Consider the following 8,515-nt stretch of genomic DNA (forward strand, 5'->3'; position numbering starts at 1 on the left):
AGAGAAGAAACGTGAAATGATGCATTTTTTGAATGACTAATAAAACTAGGATGGACAAATTGAATGGTAAGGGCCCTGGGATGTACAGAAAACTCCAATAATCCAGCACTCTTGGGATTTGGGTGTTGGTCTGGCACTTTCTCTGGATTATTGGATATCATGCTTACTAATAACCGAAAACACATTATTTTCACATTGTTTATACGTATTGAAACAGTTGAATAATAATTTTTCCAGTGAACATAGTGAGTTTAAAGGGATCAGAAAACAAACAAGCTCTCTGGACCCCAGCTCCAGCTGTAGACTTACCCACATTCCCGACCTTGGATTTCCGGACCATCCTTAATTCTGTCCAAGCACCCATGTACCCTCTGTCCACGCACCCACGTACCCTCTGTCCACACACCCACGTACCCTCTGTCCACACACCCACGTACCCTCTGTCCACATGGCCTCTGTCCACACACCCACATGGCCTCTGTCCACACACCCACATGGCCTCTGTCCACACACCCACATGGCCTCTGTCCACACACCCACGTACCCTCTGTCCACACACCCACGTACCCTCTGTCCACACACCCACGTACCCTCTGCCACACACCCACGTACCCTCTGCCACACACCCACATACCGTCTGTCCACGTACCCTCTGCCACACACCCACGTACCCTCTGCCACACACCCACGTACCGTCTGTCCATGTACCCTCTGTCCACACACCCATGTACCCTCTGTCCACACACCCACGTACCCTCTGTCCACACACCCACGTACCCTCTGTCCACACACCCACGTACCCTCTGCCACACACCCACGTACCGTCTGTCCACGTACCCTCTGTCCACACACCCACATGGCCTCTGTCCACACACCCACGTACCCTCTGCCACACACCCACGTACCCTCTGCCACACACCCACGTACCCTCTGCCACACACCCACGTACCCTCTGCCACACACCCACATGGCCTCTGCCACGCAACCACTTACACTCTGCACCCCCAGCATATATTCAGATTCGGGTTCAAACTTGGATTAATATATTTTCATATACATCAGGGTGCAATGAAATTCCTTGTTCCCATGTAGCTCACAGAATCAACAATATGCATAATGACAAATATAACAATCAATACAATGACAAGTGCACAACAGCAGAGTGCTGCAAAATTGCCGTGCAATCTGAAGCAGTGTAAAACAAAAACTAAAATGCAATAATATAATAACTGAATCAGGTAGAGTTAAGAGTAATAATACCTGGTAGTCCTCGCCTGGGAAGAGATGTGAAAGAGGTGACTGATTCAGGAGACTGGTAGTCATGGGGAATGAGGTCTTCTTCAGTCTGCGTGTCCAGGCCTTCAAGTCCCTGTATTTTCTCCTCGAAAGGCGAAGAGATAAAAAGGAATGGCCAGGGTGACAGCATCCTTGATAGTATTTTCAGCCTTCAAGCAGCATGAAGATGGACTGGATAGAATGAAATGATGGACCTGTGATGGACTGGGCAGCATTCACCACTATCTGCAGTTTTAAGAAGTCAAGAGGACTAGTTACCGTACCAAGCTTAGATGCATCCTGTCAGAATAGTTCCCATCCCATCTCGATGTTTGAGAGAATCCTTGTGGATGTGTTAAATCTTCTTGGGCACCTAAATATTCCGATGTGCTATCTTGATCACTGAATCAGTCTGAAGGGACCACTTTAGATTGCTAGATGCCTAGGAACTTGAAGCTGTCGACCATCTGATGAAGGGTCCTGACTTGAAATGTCACCCATCTTTTTTCTCCAGAGATGCTGCCTGACCCGCAGAGTTACTCCAGCACTTTGTGTCCATCTTTGGTATAAACCGGAAGCTGCAGTTTGTTGTTTCTACATCTTGACCATTTCTACCGCAGCTCTGCTGATGAGGACAGAGTTGTAGATCACAGGGATATTTATTGTGGCTGTCATGAACACAATGGGCCATAGGGCCTGTATACATTCTTTGTGACATTGACCCTCCATCAAATAATCTTTAAAATCCTTCAACCATTGTACCTATCGTAGGTGAAAGAGTGGAGGGTTAGCAGACCCAACTCAATGAGTCACCGACATCAGTGTAAAATGGAGTAACAGATCGAGCTGGACGTAGTGATAAGGGTTTCCTACTGGAAATCATCATTTTGTACCGGTTTGGGTTTTGTGCTAATCCAACAGTTTTATTATCACGGCTACCAGAACTTTGTTTGTTTTTCTTAGATAATTCAAAATTCTAAAATTGCCTTGTAGGATTTAAACACGGTTTAGTGATGGGATGTTTCCCAAGACAACACTCCGGCAGAAATAACAATCATTTGTGCTAGTGTGGAATGATTAAAGAAAGCCAACATGGTTGGTTAATGATTTTTTTTGATGAAGTAACATAAAGGGTCGATAAGGGAAATATGGTTGATGTGATGTATATGAGCTTGCAGGAGGAAGGCGTTGACAGATGACCAATTAATAGGTGTCTTCAAGATTGAAGCCCAAGGAATAAAAGAGGCTGGAGCAGCAGGGAAAGAACCGCAAGGTTCGGTGCTGGGACCCCAGCTATTTATTCTATACATTAATGACTTAGACGAAGGGATTAAAAGTACCATTAGCAAATTTGCAGATGATACTAAGCTGGGGGGGGTAGTGTGAATTGTGTGGAAGATGCAATAAGGCTGCAGGGTGACTTGGACAGGTTGTGTGAGTGGGCGGATACATGGCAGATGCAGTTTAATGTAGATAAGTGTGAGGTTATTCACTTTGGAAGTAAGAATAGAAAGGCAGATTATTATCTGAATGGTGTCAAGTTAGGAAGAGGGGATGTTCAACGAGATGTGGGTGTCCTAGTGCATCAGTCACTGAAAGGAAGCATGCAGGTACAGCAGGCAGTGAAGAAAGCCAATGGAGTGTTGGCCTTCGTAACAAGAGGAGTTGAGTATAGGAGCAAAGAGGTCCTTCTACAGTTGTACCGGGCCCTGGTGAGACCGCACCTGGAGTACTGTGTGCAGTTTTGGTCTCCAAATTTGAGGAAGGATATTCTTGCTATTGAGGGCGTGCAGCGTAGGTTCACTAGGTTAATTCCCGGAATGGCGGGACTGTCGTATGTTGAAAGGCTGGAGCAATTAGGCTTGTATAGCCATGATCGCATTGAATGGCGGTGCTGGCTCGAAGGGCTGAATGGCCTACTCCTGCACCTATTGTCTATTGTCTATTGTCTATTGTCTATTGTATACACTGGAATTTAGAAGGATGAGGGGGGATCTTATTGAAACATATAAGATAATTAGGGGATTGGACACATTAGAGGCAGGAAACATGTTCCCAATGTTGGGGGAGTCCAGAACAAGGGGCCACAGTTTAAGAATAAGGGGTAGGCCATTTAGAACGGAGATGAGGAAGAACTTTTTCAGTCAGAGAGTGGTGAAGGTGTGGAATTCTCTGCCTCAGAAGGCAGTGGAGGCCAGTTCGTTGGATGCTTTCAAGAGAGAGCTGGATAGAGCTCTTAAGGATAGCGGAGTGAGGGGGGTATGGGGAGAAGGCAGGAACGGGGTACTGATTGAGAGTGATCAGCCATGATCGCATTGAATGGCGGTGCTGGCTCGAAGGGCTGAATGGCCTACTCCTGCACCTATTCTCTATTGTCTATTGTTACAAGAAACAGAGAATAGGTTTGGACATGAGACACAAGAGACTGCATGTACTGGAATCTGGAGCAAAAACCTTCCTCACTCTTCATCATCTTTGCATTAAGCCTCAAACAAATTCTCCACTTTGCTGTGGGGTGGGGTGGGGTAGGGGTGGCGGGGGGGGGGAGGAGGGGGTGAAAAAAGAACAACTGTTCAGTCCTATTCAAAAATCAAACTGCTCCACTGCTGGAGGAACTCAATGGGTCAGGCAGAGGAAGGAATGGAATTGTAAATATTTTGGGTCGTGATGCTGCATCGGGACTGAGGGTCTTGACCCAAAACATTTACAATTCCTCCCCTCTCACCATAGATGCTGCCTGATCTGCTGAGTTCCTTCAAGCAGTTTGATTTTTGAATAGGACTGAACAGTTGTTCTTCCCCCCCCCCCCCCCCCCCCCCCCCCCCCCCCCCCAGGGAAGTGGATAATTTGTTGGGGCTTAATGCAAAGATCATGAAGAGCAAGGAAGGCAGTGATAGATTTTGGAAGAGATACAGAAACGCTTTGGAATGGGCAGATAAAATTTAGTGCTGAGCTATACAACATGATACACTTTGAGAAAAAGCATGAGAAAAGATCATACAAACTGGACGGCACAAGGAGGTGCAAGAATAGAGAGGTCCTGGATACAGGCGAATTTCATTGACAGTGGCAGAGAAGGTTGGAAGATTGGTTGAAAAGTGTAGCAGGATCCTTGGCTTTACAAAGAGAGACAAAGGATGAGCACTTATACATTAGTTTGGCTCTAAGTGGAGTATTGTGTCAAGTTCATGGCACCACACTTCAGAAAGGATGTAAAGGGTTTGGCAAGGCTGTGGAAGAGACCTCTCCTTAATTGATTTCCAGGGATGAGGGACTTTAGTTCTATGGATAGAGCGGAGAGGCTAGGGCTGTTCTCCGTGGAACACCAGAGGTTGTGAGAACATCTGAAGGATATTAAAATCAAGAAGGACATAGATCATAGGCAGAATCTATTCTGCCCGTAGAGGGCCTAAGAACCGTGGGACATAGGATGAAGGTGAAAATGAACCAAGAATGATACCAAGAAAACCTTTATATGCAGGGAATAGTTGGAGTCTGGAATGCCCTGACAGGGGAAGTGATAGAGGCAAATCATTGTTTTGTTCAAAAGGGAGCTGAATGGTATTGGAGACACCAGGACTGCAGATGCTGGAATCTTGAGCCAAACACTAAGAGCTGGAAGAGGTCGGCTGTCAGGCAGCATCTGTGGGGGGAATAGCGATGGTATTGTTATTAATGTTGGTTTATTGTTGTCATATTTAGGTTAGTTTAGAGATAGATCATGTGAAAAAGCCCTTCGGCTCACTGAGCCCGTGCGGGCCAGTGATCATCCTTGTCCGCTAATTCTAACCTACACACAAGGGACAATTTACAGAAGCCAATTAACCTACAAACCTGCATATCTTTGGAATATGGGAGGAAACCGGAGCGCCCAGGGAAAGCCAGGGAGACGTATAAACTCCATACAGACAACAATAGACAATAGGTGCAGGAGTAGGCCATTCGGCCCTTCGAGCCAGCACCGCCATTCAATGTGATCATGGCTGATCATTCTCAATCAGTACCCCGTTCCTGACTGCTCCCCCCTGTTCCTGCCTTCTCCCCATACCCCATGACTCCGCTATCCTTAAGAGCTCTATCTAGCTCTCTCTTGAATGCATTTAGAGAATTGGCCTCCACTGCCTTCTGAGGCAGAGAATTCCACAGATTCACAACTCTCTGACTGGAAAAGCTTTTCGTCATCTCCGTTCTAAATGGCCTACCCCTTATTTTTAAACTGTGGGATCCTTGTTCTGGACTCCCCCAACATTGGGAACATGTTTCCTGCCTCTAATGTGTCCAACCCCTTAACAATCTTATACGTTTCAATAAGATAATTAAATAAGACAACACTTTTAGTCAGGATCGAACGTCGGGCTCAGGCGCTGTAAGGAAGTAACTCAACTGCTGTGCCACACTGTACAAAGACACAGTGGAAAAACTGTTTTGCGTGCTAACCTGGCAGATCATACCATACACGAGTGCAGTCATTCCATAAATGAGATGGATATCCATATGGAAAGAATTTATAGGATTGTGGAGAGATGGTGGAGAGTTGGATTAGCTGTATTGTTCTTACATAGAGCTGGTACGTACTGGACAGGATGAATGTTCTCTCACCATGCAGCAACCATTCAAAGAATCTGTACTTCCTCCAGATTACCACTTGAGTAACAGAATCAATACCCTACAAAACTGCATCTCATATTAGTCAAAGCAGTAACAAGTTCAGGGATATTGTAGAAGATTTGCCAAGATGGTTTGGGGATAAGGAACTGTAGTTCTGCAGAGTAGCTAGGCTAACTTCTCTGGAGCATGGAAAATAAAGGAGGGATTAAATACCTGATAAGAGCTCCCTTGGGGACAGCAGATTTGATTCATTAAGTACTATACTTTTAATGCAAGACTCGAGGAAGAAAATATCAATTAAATGACAAAGGCAGCACAGTGGCACAACTAGTAGAGCTGCTGCCTCAGTACCAGAGATCCGGGTTCCTCCTGACACCATGTGCTGCCTGTGTGGAGTCGATACATTCTCCTTGTGATCGCATGGGTTTCCTACGGGTGCTCTGGTTTCCTCCCACATCCCAAAGATGTGCAGCTTGGTAGTTTAGTCGGCCGCCGTACATTGTGTCTAATGTGTAAGTGAGCGGTAGAATCAGGTGGGATTTGAGGAGAATGTGGGGTGAAGAAAAAATGGATTTAAAGGAGGATTAGTATAAATGGGTGATTGTTGACTTCTTTGCCTGGACTCGGTGGGCCGAAGGGCCTATTTTTGTGCTGCATCTTTCTTTGCTTCTAAGTGTTCAGACCTGCAAAGCATGACGTTTGGGTCCATGGGAACAAGCTACTTACATGCAAATAACCAGAGGCCACAGATTTAAGCTAATTGCCGAAGAAAGTTTGGTGAAAGGAATGCGAAGGAGAGTGGGTGGGTGGAGCAAATAGAAATTATTTTACACAGCTAGTTATATTCTGAAATGCACTATCTGAAAAGGTGGATGTAGATGATTTAATTGTAACTTTCAAATGGGAAAAGAATATAAATGTGTGAAGGAAAATCTTCCAGGGGAAATGGTGGAAGGTGAGGATAAGTGGGTTTCTCTTTCACATCTGGCACAGGCACAATGGACAAATTAACTCCTCCTGTGCTGTGTGATGAAAGGAGGCAGCTTTCAGCCCTCAGACGGTTGTCCTGGAGGAGAAATGTTGCGTCTACTCCCACCTTCCTCCCACTCTACTCATCTTCCAGTAAGTATAGGCAACAAAACATCCTCCCCATACATTTCAACACCAGTACCTCACAAGGCTCCGTTCTCAGCCTCTTGCTATATTCCCTCAGCACTCCTGACTGTGTGGCATGACAGGTTCACCTATAACTCAATTTACAAGTTTGCAGATGACTCTACTGTAATGGGCAGGATCTCAAACAATGACGAGATAGCGAATCTCGCTATTCTCGACATCCATCAAGGACGTCCCCACAGCTCCTCCCTCATCTACATGTAAAATCATCTACATGATGCACTTCCTCCAAGAAGGCAGCATCTATCATCCCGGGTCCCCACCATCCGGGCCATCCCATCTCTGCAGTGCTACTGTCAGAGGAGGTACAGAAGCTAACATAATCAAAGACCAATTGCACCCCAGTCATTCCCTCTTCTCTCCTCTCCCATCGGGCAGGAGATGCAATAGCTTGAAGGCATGTACCACAGATGACTCTACTGTAATAGGCAGGATCTCAAACAATGACGAGATAGCGTATAGGAAGGGCATAGAGAGACCAATGGCACAATGTCAAGACATCAACCTTTTACTCAATGTCAACAAAACAAAAGAGCTGGTCATCGACTTCAGCAATAGGATGTTGGAGAGAATGGTGGACTCTGCCTCATCCATCAAGGCTTGTATACACTGGAAGTTAGAAGGATGAGAGGGGATCTTATCGAAACATATAAGATTACTAAGGGGTTGGACACGTTAGAGGCAGGAAACATGTTCCCAATGTTGGGGGAGTCCAGAACCAGGGGCCACAGTTTAAGAATAAGGGGTAGGCCATTTAGAACGGAGATGAGGAAAAACTTTTTCAGTCAGAGAGTTGTAAATCTGTGGAATTCTCTGCCTCAGAAGGCAGTGGAGGCCAGTTCTTTGAATGCTTCAAGAGAGATCAAAGATAGAGCTCTTAAGGATAGCGGGGTCAGGGGGTATGGGGAGAAGGCAGGAACAGGGTACTGATTAAGAATGATCAGCCATGATCACATTGAATGGTGGTGCTGGCTCAAAGGGCCGAATGACCTACTCCTGCATCTATTGTCTGTTGTCTATTGATATAGATACTTCCCTGCTGTTATCAGACTACATAAGCTAAGGATGTAGTCCTGATCTCCTATTCTACTTCATTGCAGACTTGCAATTTTATTTATCTGTTTAATCTTTAATTCTAGCAGTATATTCTGCACTTTGTTTCTTTTCTCTTTCCACTACCTGTTGTAATAATCCGTGGATTGACTGTTGTCACGTATGGTATGCTTTGCCTGTACAGCATGCAAAGCATTTTTTCAGTATCTTGGTATGTGTGACAATACTATACCAATACCAGATGTCCCTGGCTTTTGATCAGTCCATCTGCCCTAGCAAACCACCAGTCTAAATCTGTTTGATGGCCACATATGTAAAAACTTCTCACGAGTGGATAAAGATGGGCAAAAAATGTTGGCCTTGCTGGTGATAAACACACGTAAATGAAAGATGAAAGTTTCAT

Source organism: Rhinoraja longicauda, unplaced genomic scaffold (assembly GCF_053455715.1).
Source record: "Rhinoraja longicauda isolate Sanriku21f unplaced genomic scaffold, sRhiLon1.1 Scf000071, whole genome shotgun sequence".
Lineage (NCBI taxonomy): Eukaryota > Metazoa > Chordata > Chondrichthyes > Rajiformes > Arhynchobatidae > Rhinoraja > Rhinoraja longicauda.